Raw genomic sequence first — 13,980 nt, 5'->3', positions numbered from 1 at the left:
TTGCTTCTCTCTTGTTTTCATTAACACTAATTAGAGAAAAGAAGGGATTCTCCTACTGGTCTTCTTCCATGTTGACAATTAGGATGAAGAGCTTCCTTGAGCCAAGGAGTTCTCAGAGAGCAAGGCTCAGAAATGTTTACCAACTTACTGGATGAGAAGCCCTTATAAGCTAGATAGGTAATTTTCTATTCCTGCTGCCCTGCGTACTCATAAGCCTTTGCAAACTCTATTTTATCTTTGCCAACTGAATATTTTTAGCTGTTTTTTCCTTCACAGTTTTTGAGTGAAGGGTTGTGTTAAGGTGACTGGCTAACACCAGAACAATCCATTTCAACAGTCTTCAGAACAGAGATATTGAAGTGCTGTAAGTGTTTATTTGCACAATAATTAAAGCAACTCTTCCTATTAAGCTGCACACACTAGTTTGAAAGTTGATGACAGGTGGGGTTCCAGAGAAGGAAATCTACCCTAGTAGTTAGTAATAACAAGGAAAGCATGGAAATAGGGAGCATGCTAGGAACCCACCTTTTCAAGGGAGGATAACACCTACCTATCTGAAATATACTGAAATATATAATTTCCATAATTGTGATATATCTGCTACAACCACACTTTTTAAGTAAAAACTCAGAGAAGTGTGACATTCGTTCTAGAGAAACTAATCATGAGGAACCAAAAGTACAGTTTTAAAAGAACACACGCAAGCATAAGCACTGCCAAATTTGTGACTCAGTAGCAAAGTATGCATCATTCTCAGAGCAGAGAAAATGTTTCCTAGGATTTCTTAAGAGTGTTTTACTTGGATTCATCATGAAACATCTAGTAGGACTCCAGTTAAAGGAGAATAATTTTGCTCATGTCTGTTCTCATTCCACCATAGAACTGTTTTCCCTAATGAGTTGAGCAACTCCATCTGTTACTCCAATTATACACTCAACTGTGTGAATGTACCTGGGTACTGAGCTTACGTATGTTTGGGAAAAGCCTATTGTTGCTTCCAACTGCAGGCCTCTCGGGCATGTTTCAGGGCTCAGACCACTGAGCAGATGGCAGGTTGCTGCTAGTAAGGCTGCGTAATTCAGAAGTCAGTCAGCATCAAGAAAGTAGCTGGAGACTTGTGTCCTTCAGTATGCTGGAGTAGATGACCAAGGTGAACTTCAGAGTAATGCAGTAACTCATTCTGTTGACCCTGAAAGTTATGACAGTTGACACATCCATCACCATCACGCATCTATAGATGAACGCATCTGTTTCAACAACATCAGAGCTTGTGTCTACCAGGATGCTCAGTCCAAGAATTTATTGAATCATATAATTTTGGGGTTGGAAGAGACCTTAAAGATCACCCTACACCCCGATGTGGGCAGACACCTCCCACCGGACCAGGTTACCCACAGCCCCACCCAATCTGGCTTTTGAAGGCCTCTGGGGACTGGGCATCCACAGCTTCTCTGTGCAACCTGTTCCACCAGCCACATAGTAAGGCATTTCTTCCTAATAGCTAAACTAAATTTTCTCTCTTTCAGTCAAAGCCATTACCTATTGTCCTATCACCTCATGTTCTTTTAAAAAGTCCCTTCCCATCTTTTCCATAGGTCCTAGGTACTGGAAGGCTCTTCGGAGCCTCCTGTAGGCTAAATAATCCCAACTTTCTCAGCCTGTCTTCATTGTGCTTCAGCCCTCTGAACATCATAGAATCAGCGAATCATCACAATTAGAAAAGATCTCTAAGATCATCCAGTCCAACTGTCCGCTTACCACAAATATTTCTGCACTAAACCATGTCCCTCAGTGCAACATCTAAATGTTTCTTGAAAATTTCAGGGATGGTGACTCAACCACTTCCCTGAACAGCCCATTCCCCTCCTCTGGACCTGCTCTGAACAATTTATCATTTTTCTTGTGCTGGAGCCCCAGAGCTGAATGCAGTACTCCTGGGGGAAACAGAGCAGAGGGAGACAACCACCTCCATCACCCCTGCTGGTCACACTTCCTTTGATGTAGCCCAGGATACAATTGGCTTTCTGGACTGCAAGTGCACATTACTGTTGTAATCTGACTTTCTCATGTTGAGCTTTTCAACATCCAACACCTCCAAGTCATTCTCCTCAGGATTTTCCTCAGTACATTCTTTGCAGTAATTGGAAGCATGTTTTCAGGTGTTCAGGCTTGTTGTAGCCCATTGTCCAGTATTTCCACACAAAGGAAATAGTTTCTATTTGATCAGGTGTATCTGTCAGCACTTGGAGCAAATTTATACAGATTAGAGCAAAAAATCTCAAACTGACATGTTAGGTGAAAAGCCTGAACACACCAACTGTCTCAAAAGACAGCTGCTAGTATTTGGAATTTTGTTTAAAATAAAAAATAAGTTTCTTTTTTTCTACTAAAGCTGAGAGATTTTTCATCACTTCTCCATGTTCCCATGTGCAACTGCAGCTTAAGTGGAAGAGGGTTCAGCAGTTGTGCGACTGCTACTGCAGCTCTTAAGCAGGAATGCAAGCAGTGCTAGGAGTGCCTTTCTCCTTCCATCCACCAGATAAATGCATATCACTGTGGATCTATTTACAGAGTGACAGGATGCTTCTGTTCTATCTTTTCTGTGACTCTTTTCTCTACTTCCTGAGAGAAATGCTGACATTTGCTGGGGGATTTTTCATTTTTTGCCTTCAGCATGCAGAAGTTCTATAGCCTTGTTCATTCTCAAATGTAACTCAGTGTATACAGTTTAACACGGCAATGTTTAACCCACCACAACTAGGAGGTCCTCCAAATTCCTGCTTTTTTGACTTTACCAATTGCTACTTAAGTAAAACAGCAGTGCTTTTGTTACTAGCATTACCTCGGTAGTTCTGGTATGAAATGAAGTCAGATGCCAGAATGACTTGCAGAGGTATTACTGATATCCTTAGGACTTCTTTGAGGCAGAGACAGTATGCTGGCACACAAAAAAAATCATCAAAGCCAAAGAAAGTGATGGCTTACTAGCCAACAGATGAGTCCATGAAATGAAAATCAGGTTTCTCAAGTTTTTATCTCTTGATTTATGCACAGCCACCTCAAGATGTTATCATGCTTTGTGGGTTAGAGCTCTTGGAGTCAGCAAAAGTATAGTTGAAATGTCTGTAAGTGATTTGCTACGAAGTCTTGTAGATGATGCGGCAATTTAATCTTCATATCCAGCTATTTGTTTGAAATGTCTTCAGCTGTCATGACTACAGTCTGTCTGCTGTTATGAAGTAGCCATCTAACTTCACAGAACCACAGAATGGTTTGGGTTGGAAAATGACCTCAAAGCCCAGCCATCCCCACTCCCTGCCATGGGCAGGGCTGCCCCCCACCAGCTCAGGCTGCCCGGGGCCCCATCCAACCTGGTCTTGAGTGCCTCCAGGGATGGGGCACCACAGCTTCTCTAAGCAGCTGTGCCAGCGCCTCACCACCCTATGAGTAAAGAATTTCCTCCTAACATCTAACTTAAAATTCTCCTCTTTTAATTTAAAGCAATTCCTCTTATCTCTATCAGACTGTGTAAAAAGTTGCTTCTGCATTTGGAATTTCTTATTTACAATGGGCATTCAAAAATTGCTCTTAAAAACCGCATGGTAAAGGACAATACATTGAAAAGGAACCTGGAATGGTAGCAGAAGGATCCTCAATTTGATCTTTTTCAGTCAGAAAGAGGCAGCACACAACAGAGTCTGCACTAAGTGAAAAAAGGCTGCATGTCCCCAATCAGATTATTTAGTCTCTTTCTAGAAAACCACAAAAATTATGTGAACAAATGCAACAAGTGAACTAGAGTGACAAATTCCTCTAAATTGCAAGGAGAATGCAAAAAAGATGCACACAGTTATAGCAGATTCTGAAATATGATACTTGAATCTCTGGAAGCAGTAACTTGCTGTGGATTGAGTTTTGAAATATAAACCTCTGTCCCAGTAGACACTAAAAATTCTTGGTGATTTCTAGATTGATTAGAAAGAAGGATGTGTTGCCTCAGAAGCAGGTAGAAATGACAGTACTGTTGTTTTCTCCTACCACCCATGAAAGCTGTGGCCTTGGAACAGCACGAGACACTGGAAAAGAAAACTGAGCTATTTTTGCCTGAGCTATGACATTTCTTGCTGGAAGAAAAAAAAAAAAAAAAAGAAAAAAAAAAAGGAAAGAAGAGCCAGAAAAACAAAATTGGAGCTGTGTGGAAGATAATGTTCGTGAGAAAATAGGTGAAAAATGCTGTACAGCAATTTATTTCTCATGACTGGAGAATGAACCCTTTGCCTTAGGAGTGTAATTTATTGTATTTCAAAGGGCTGAATTCAAACTGGCTGAACATAAATCACTATGCTAAATGAAGCCTCGGATGCTTCCAGACACGCGGCAGGATACTTGTCTTCTTTTTTATTTTTGCTAAGCAGCCAATTTTCTGTCTTTTCTATGCATTTCCAGATGTTCTGTGATGGCACTGTCATTGAGTTATTTCAAAATCTTCCATTTTTTTGTTTTCTCACCTTGCCAATTGTGGTTTAACCCTAGTAGGGAGCTCAGCACCATACAGATGCTCTTTAATGGGTGGGATGGGGAGAGAATCAGAAAGGTGAAAATGTGAGAAATTGTGAGCTGAGGTAAGGACAAGTAATGCCCAAGTTGCAGACAATGCCCAAGTTGCATGCACAAGGAGAACAAAGTTTTTGATTGATTAATCTGTAGAAGCTTTATGTACAGACTGAATAGCCTATTTGCAAGGAACCCTTAGGAAAAGACCAAATAATCTAGAGTAGTGAATGCAGCTGGAATTACAGCATACTCCTTCACGTAAAAATGTGGTACTTTCAGGCTGCCTGGGAAGAATGGCTCAGAAGTTAGGCTTATTGTTGAATTTGTACTTCTATCCCAATAGCATCTATCCACTATTCTTTAGTACTTATTCTTAAATCCAAAATGTAGTAATTGACATAGAGGTTTTTTCTTTTTAGACTACACTATCTACTACTCACTCTACCATAAACCCAAATTGCAAAAAGAGGAGCCAAGGGCAAAGGTGAAGGACAAGAATCAGATAAGAAGTGAAACTGGATTTCAGTCATTTAATTAGCAGTACATGTGGAAAGAAATTAACATGAACACTTCTGTAGTATAAGACCACTATGGTTGTGCGGTGCCATAGCTTTTGCTCAACGCCAGAGTATTAGCTGTCGTTAAAATTGTTTCACCACCAAAACAGACAGATTTAAAACTTATGAGGCATAGTTTGACTGTAGTTCCCACACATAAACAAAGCTTAACCATGGCGGGGCCCTCCGTACGGCATCCCTGTCATTCATTGTAGCACATCAGTCAGGGCACACCCAATGCCAGCAGACTTTTAGTCATCAGCAGCATTCATAACACATAATGCTACCAGCTGGTTTTGCTTCTTCCCTCTTCCTTCCACATGCCTGTCAAGTACAAACATTAGCTCAGACCTTGTAAGAGTAACCTTGCTATTCTGTCTCACTTCTCTCTCACCTTAGCATAAGGAAACCAACTCATTGAATAACAGTTTCTCCTAAATCCTGTCTCTATCTTACAACACTCAGCAGAAATTAAAAACAATTTTCTCATTATGGAGGTGTCAGTATTCCACTTCCACACCCTTCTAACTTTGTTTTTCCTTCTTCTTATTTCCCATCAGTACATATCTTTCTTATCACCTCCCTTTCAGAGCAAGCTCCTCGGGACTTTTGGTCCCTACATCCCTCAGCCTTTCACAATTTGCAACTTGAGTACTAAGGTTAGTGCTCATCTCAGCACAGGCTCCAGCTGGGGTCACCAAGAGACACTTGAAAATGAGACAAACTGCACTCCAGTCACCAGGCATGAAGCCAAGTGACTAGCTGAGCCATCGATATCTACTTGTGCCCTGGATGTCTACTTAGAGGAGGTAATTCCTCTCAGACATGTCTGAACAGCCATGATGATCTATGATACATTTTTGAGCATTTAAAATTAGTTTTATTGTTATTTGTAACTGGATCATGTTACAGAAGAGAAAGAAGACAATTTCTTTTATGAGCTGCACTTCATTTTGAACTATAAATTTCTTCTTGCTTCCAGTAGTACCTGCAGTAGGTTTTTTGCTCTCCACTAAAACTCAACATTGCCTGGATAGCTGGCATTCTCCTCAGCCAAAAGAAAGTAATCATGTGGAATATACAAGTAGTTTATGAGACGGTTTTCTGTCAGTGAAATATTTAAAAATGAGTTGGCAAATGAAAATAGTAGTGTTAAGCATTCCCAGCTCTCACTAGCATTATTCTTTCTCCCTTGGAGACATTCATTCTGTGTGTATTTAGATATAAAAATCAGCTGGACTATAGCCATTCATTGGCACTTTGGAAGTGGAAGGGGAAAAGAAATGCTGTTTTCAATAGTCACAGAGCCACGAAGAGCTCTTGTGCTGTATTTTAATTAAAATTTAATATTTTTTCTATGCTCAAGGGCCACCTTGGTGTAGGAGTAGAAATAATCATATTCATAGTCATAGATGACCTAGGTTGAAAAGGACCACAGTGATCATCTAGTTTCAACCCCCTTGTTATATGCAGGGTCACCAACCACCAGACCAGGCTGCCCAGAGCCACATCCATCTTGGCCTTGAATGCCTCCAGGAATGGGGCATCCACAACCTCCTTGGGCAACCTGTTCCAGTGTGTTACCACCCTCTATGAAAAACTTCCTCCTAATATCTAACCTAAACCTCCCCTGTCTCAGTTTAAAACCATTCCCCCTTGTCCTATCACTATCCACCCTCGTAAGCAGACATACCCTCCTATACACTCCTTTCAAACATTGGAAAGCCACAATGAGATCTCCCCAGAGCCTTCTCTTCTCCAAGCTAAATAGTGCCTGAGTAGTTGCCTCTGTTCTCAGGATCCTTGTTTTCTTGTGTTAGCAGCTGATATGCAAGCAATAGTAGAATACTCCTGCTATGTTCACTGAATTATTGGGCTATGGTTTATATTTTGCCTGTGCCGTTGTAATCATAACCAGCTCTCCACCCACAATAAATAAACAGCAGATGGCACAGTAAGTTGCCATGCCCCAATACAAATTTTGTTTATTTTGACATACTTTGAAATCAATTTCTTTCCTTCTGTGGATTTCCATGTGTTCCCATCTCCTCTGTCTTTTCTCTAGACTGTACATGAGTTCACTGTGTCTGCAGACGTAGATACACAGCCTGACTCTCAGAAATTCCATTTTTCTGTGTGGTGAAGTAGGGCAAGGATAGAAGCACAAAAAAAGTAAAAGATATTTAGTCTGCACTAGGGAGATGAAACCATTAAGAGTATTCAAAATTAGATCAGGGAATTGAGTATATGTAATATTACATCTTATGGCTTCTGCCAGGGCCATTCTCCAGACCAGCTTCTCATCCTGTAGAAACCATAGCTATGTTAAGTATGGTATCTTGCATAGATGAAGGATGTTGTTCAGAGCACACAAAGCTCTGCAAGACCAAACATAAACAGTACCTTCAGATGTTGTGAGATAAACTCAGAGGGATATCTAGAGGCTGTCCAGAATGACAGAATGATGGACAAATTGAGAGTATGCTATGACCTTCCCTGATAACTCTCTTTCACAGAGAGGGATCAAAGTTCAGCTTAAGAACATATTTGATACTAAATACTTTCATCTTATCTCTATGGTATCAAGACAATATACAAGCCATTGAGAAATCAAATACCAAGTTCCTATATTGTTCAAACTTCAGAAGCGAAAGGGATCCCCTTAATTATACAGGTTGCTGATTCTCCTGCCCTTCGCCTTTTTAACAGGACTTTACCTTAATACATATTATTTATGATGATAATTTTCATTATATTGCATCCTACTCTTGTCCCATAATAGAAAGTAATGAGGAAAGAATTGCAATATGCACCTTTGCCCAAGAGAGATGGAATGCATTTAAAACAGAAAGCTGTTAAAAAGAAATGTTTATATAGGAGGACATGGATGATAATAGCAATAAATGAGGACTCTGTATGGTCTTTCAAGGGAGACTTCACAATCTGTTCCAGATTCCCTGTTCTAAGAGAACCATGTAGTTGTATTTTGATAATTTTATTTATATAGTAAGTATTATTGTACCAGCCTTTGTCTTGGACCTTTGAAACTATCAGAACACACAGATTTGTGTAAAGAAGAAAAGAGGAAAATTTGAGCAAGACCTGCATTTATTAGAGGCAGTCAGATTCAGCCTTTTGGAAAAGATGGCCTGATGCCGAGTGAATGGTAATAAAAGAGTTTGTATCAGCAGGGAAAAAGGAGTGGAAGTAAGAAGGATTTAGAGAAAGAAATCCAGTTGGTAAGCTAAAACCACTGACTTACATTTAAACTTGTGGCCAGTTATAAGGATATACTAAGAAGAAAGACAGAAAAGTGAAATGAAATGCCATTATAAAGTAAAGCAAGGCTGTGCTTGTAAGTAGAAAAAAAGTTTATTTGCAATCCCCAGCAAAAGATCAGCTGTAGGTTTTAAGATGTTTATGACATGTTTGAAAAGGAATCTATATACAAATGTGTAATTCCAGTGTCTAGTGGCTACTGTGACGTGAGGGTGGAGGGATCCAAACACTAACCATAGCTTTGACTCACAGGTTAAACATGATTTTATGTAGAAGTGGATCTAGAGAATATATAAAGATATATAGAGATAAATGTCATCGAGCTTTGTTATTTTACCATTCCTTATTTACTTTGAGGCAACTGAGTTACATGTATTTGGGGAACAGGATATTATTTTTATACATGAAGCAGACATCTTGAGTGTCAGTTTGAGTACTGTGTGGAGTTTTCTATGTCACAATACAAAAAGGACCTAAAACTATTAGAATTCATTCAAATGAGTGCTACAAAGATGGGGAAGGGTCTAGGGAGGAAGACATATGAGGAGCAGCTGAAGACCCTTGGTTTGTTCAGCCAGAGAAGAGGAGGCTGAGGGGAGATCACAAAGTGGCCTAAAGCTCCTCATGAGGGGGGCAGTGGGACAGCACTTGTTTCCTCTTTTTGATGTCCAGCGACAGAACCTGAGAGAACAGCATAAAGCCTGACGGGGGAGATTCAGATTGGGTACCAAGAAAACAGTCTACGCTAAGAGGATGGTCAGACACTGAAACAGGCTTACCAGGGCAGAAGTCATGGCATCCAGCTTACTGGAGTTCAGGAAGCATTTGGACACTGCTCTCAGACATATGATCTTATCTTTGGGTGATCCTGTGTGGTGTCAGGAGTTGGGCTCTATGATGCAAGGGTCTGGAGCACAAGTCTTACAAGAAGTGGCTGAGGGATTGTTCAGACTGGAGAAGAGGAGGCTCAGGGGAGAATCGCTCTCTACAATGACCTGAAAAGAGGTTGTGGTGAGGTGGGAGCTGGCCTCTTTTCCCACGTAGCTAGTGAAGGGATGAGAAGTAATGGCCTTAAGTTGTACCAGGAGAGGTTTGGATTGAATATTAGGAAAAAATTCTCCTCAGAAAGTGTGGTGTGCTATCAGAACAGGCTACCCAAGGAATCACCATCCCTGGAGGTGCTTAAAGAAAGAGCAGATGTGCAGAAAAGTGTCTGTTGTTTACAGGCTGGTTCAGCCCAGTTCCATGACTAATGGAGTGGGGGAACGCATGGAACCTTGTCCCAGGAAAGAGGGAAGGGGGAAAAGGAAAAAGGGTGGGGAAATGGGCCTAAAAACAAAACAGTGGCAATGATCTGAGGAGGAAATTAATTTACTACATAAGATATCGGAATGCAAGATAACACAATATAGTACAGTGTAATTAGAATTGAAGCTAATAGAACCATAGAATCGTAGAATTATATATTCATAGAATGGCCTGGTTTGAAAAGGACCTCAAAGATCATCTAGTTTCAAACCTCCTGCCACAGGCAGAGCTGCCAACCACTAAACCAGGCTGCCCAGAACCAAATAAATCAAATAAAATGAGAGAGAGTGTCTCAAAACCAAAGGCTTTACTCTAATGCCGAAGGCAAGATGGCTAGGGAGCACACATACTGCAGAGATGAGCAGAAAGGGAAAAGGAGATATCTCGTGACAAGCAAACAGTTTTATCTTTCCCTCTGAATGGAAAACAGAAATGAAAAATCCTCTGAGGTATGTGGTTCTTCTTCTCTTCTGAGAACCGGTACCTGGAAATATCAACAATCCATGGAACTGGAGCATTAAGTCTTTAATTACCAGTGCAGTACATGAGGCTATGTTGTGGAAAACCAATAACAAAAATCATAAAACCATGAAATGAAGTTTAGTGGACAACATTTATGGTAGGTGGATGGTAGATGGATGGTTGGACTATAGGATCTTAGAGGCTTTTTCCAACCTTAACGATTCTATGACTCTATCATCCTTATGGGTTCCTTCCAACTCAGGATATTCTATGACTCTAAGTATCAAAGAGTATCAAAATTAAATATTCAGGGAGATTGAGTAAGAGCAAATATTGAGAAATTCAGCTTTATTTACCAAAGGGCATCAAATCAATGATGCAGATCTGTCCGGAAAGTTTTTTGTATTTCTTGTATTTGTATCCAAACAAAGAAAGCTTGGATAAGAATGTAACCTGGTAGGCTACCAGTCAAGAGGTTGCTTTCCTTCACTGAACAGTAATCGCTATCTTTTACTTTCATTATGGAATGAAACTTCTACTGATTAATTCTTTTTTTAAGTAAAGACCTCAGAGCCATCTCATTCACCACCAAACATAGCATCATGGAATCATAGAATCACTCAGGTTGGAAAAGGCCTTAAGATCATCAAGTCCAACCATGACCTAACCATACTACCCTAACTCTAACAACCCTCTGCTAAATCATGTCCCTGAGCACCAGATCCAAACGGTTTTTAAACACCATCCAGGGATGGTGACTCAACCAGTGGCAGCAGCCATGGCATTTCTCCAGTCCAAAGAAGCTGTAACAAGATGAGGAAGGTCCAAGTTTGTGACACCGAACAATATAGCAAGTTTAGGAGAACAACCAAATAGAAGGCACAAGCAACTTCAATACTATCTCCTTTGGAACATTTTCTAAAGCTGACGATAATTCGCCATTAGAGTGGATATTATCATAATGTGGATGACCAGAATGTCTGAAACAAGAGGATATATAGAATGTCAACTAGGCACTACCATTTAACTGGTACTTCCTACTCTCTGGCCAGACCTCTGGCCATTTTTTTGGAGAGCTGGGAACGTGATATCACGGGAGGCATCAATTTCTTCCCTCCCTAGATCAAATGGGAGAAGGAGTTCTGAGCTCTGAATTCTCCCAGCCTCCCTTATGCTGCAAGCTGATGAGTGAGTTTCACTTCCTTCTGATTTCATCTTCTTGCTCTTCTTAAGAAGTCTGAATGAGGGAAGAGGAATCAAACCACAATAATGTGCCTTTTTATTTATTTATTTATTTTTATTTATTGTTATTTTTTGTCTATGTGGTTCAACAATAAGTGCTGTCCTTATCTCCCCACCCTTCATTTGTGTGGTGTTTGTGCCATGTTACTCAGCATTATTGCAGCAAATGATTTGAGAATGACTAGATACTGGGGAGAAAGAGCATATAAGGCAAAGGACACAAAGGAGTGCAAATGTAAGAGCAGAGCTAAAGGAAAGATGCCCAAACTATACATTAGCTGAATGTCTCATATATATTCTTGCTGATTAGACTTTTCTCTGTTTTTAGAAAGTAAAGCAGACAGGTCCAGCGAGTTACACAGCTGTTATTTTCCCATGGCATTGCACTTGATAGAATTCCTCCGACTTTGTTTTTTCCTTTGAGAGCAGCCTAATGCATACCAATTATAACAGCTTAAAAGAAAACAGGCAAAACACACTTTATTCATAAATTTCTTACAGTTCATTTTTCATTTATTTGAAAGCAGCTTTTCAAGCACATCTTTTTATTTAGTGAAAACATGACAAATCTGATCCATACTTTTCTGTTTGCTTGATCGTGTTACTTATTGAAGCACACACGTGAGTGGCGGGAAGGGGAAGGAGGTTGGTTTGCATGCCAGGCACCACACAGAGGAGGCCTCATGCCCATCCAGAGGATTCCATGTTGGGCAAGTTCCTCCTTTTGACCACAGTGGGAAGAACTTTTCAGAACACGCTAGCCCTAAAGATGTTGGCATTAGGAAGCCAAAGTAAAGAAGGGGCAACAGCATAAAAAAAGTATAACCAAAGCAGAGTTGTCTAGTAGCCTCAGTGGTCTGCCCTGAAGGACCTACAGCTTAGGACAGCTTTCAGATGCACCCTAATATCTGCAAGAAATTAGGCTGGCCTTGAGAAAAGCTGGCCTTGGGTAAAGCTGGCCTTGGGTAAGGGAGTCACAGGCTGCCTCCTCACCTTCATTACAGTGATATCTACAATGGCGAGGACTTAGAATGTTCTAGGTTTTCTGGAAAGGGACAACATCAATGACTTACAGTGGGAATGTTGCAAAAACATAACACTGCCTTTTTTGTGTCATAGATACTGATCTTCTGGAGCGTAGGCAGAAAAAAGGGCATCCTAAAAGAAAACTATTCAATGGCCCAATCTTGTAATATTTAGCAAATATGAACATGCGTGAGATGAAATACATAGCAATCTATAAATTGGCCAAATCAGCCTAGTACTTCGCAGAAATGATAAAGACTTTTTTCCTATTCCTAGCATTAAAAGCAGTAGAAGCAGCATTTTTCACAGCCTAATGCATGTCAATTATAACAGCTTAAAAGAAAACTGGCCAAAACATTTTGTTTACAAATCAGGTGCATATGAAAGATAGATGTATTTTCTGCATGTTGTCATTGTGGTGGCTAATGGGAAAACAGTCTTTGGGAAATGTTCTTGGGAAAGCCTGCACTGAAGTAAGCTAGACAGGATAGGCATGGACAGCTAAGGAGAGACAGGTTTCCCTCTCATGGTGTTCAGCTTCATCATAGGGTAGTATAACAAATACAGGCAATGTTCAACATTCTTCCTAGGCTGGAGGGTATTACTGGTCCACAGACTTGTTTTTGTGTTCAGCACTAACAGCCATGAAACAATGCAGCATGTTCAGTAAGACAAAAATATTCAGTTCTGTATATTGCTAAGACTTAAAAGGCTCTCATGAATGCTGTTTTGTGAAAATTTCCATTTTCTATAAAAGCAAAGATTTGATATCATGTAAACAATCTGTCAACACTGAATATTTTATGGACCTTAGTTTCAAAGATCCTAATTTCTCACAGTGACCAAAATAAGTGGGCTGGATTAAAGAATCTGGACAAGAAGAACGGGCAGTCAAACATGATGTCAAAAAGAAGAGGGGAAAAGGTGCATTTGAACCTGTAAAACACTGAGGACATGAGTAGAGGAACACCATGTGTGTGTAACTTTCTCAGGTAAACTGAAACATGAAAGAGAAATAAGCAGGAATATATGGAAGTCAAACACAGAGATAGAGAAGTTACTGAAAAAGATATCTCCTTTTAAAAAAAAAAAAAAACTTTGACATTTCTTATGAAGTCACAAATGAACATATGAAAGTGAAAAAAAAAAAGGAATTTTGTATTAATATAACAGAAAAAGGGAAATAATTGAGACGAGGAGAAAAGCAGAATAGAAGAAAGATTATAGCTACAAAAGGAGCATTAATTATTCTGGAGTGTTTCAAAGAATTTCTGTAAAGTACAGGGGCCATAATTTTTCTGAGAAGCCACCGAATGACATCTCTGAACAGGAAGTGCAACATCTGCCCTTGTGGTTTGCTGACCCAATTAGTGATGGAAGTCGACCTGATTTGATAAACAGAAGATATTCTTTCATGTATCATATCCAATCTCAGCATATATTTTATTATTATAGCCATTGTAATGACATAACTTCCTTCTTTGATGCTTGATGAGTTTTCTATTGAAAATGGCTTGTTGGGACATTTTTCTTCTACACTGTGCTAAGCAAG

Source organism: Meleagris gallopavo, chromosome 1 (genome assembly GCF_905368555.1).
Source record: "Meleagris gallopavo chromosome 1, MGAL_WU_HG_1.1, whole genome shotgun sequence".
Taxonomy (NCBI): Eukaryota; Metazoa; Chordata; class Aves; order Galliformes; family Phasianidae; genus Meleagris; species Meleagris gallopavo.
Note: the sequence above shows the minus strand (reverse complement) of the source record.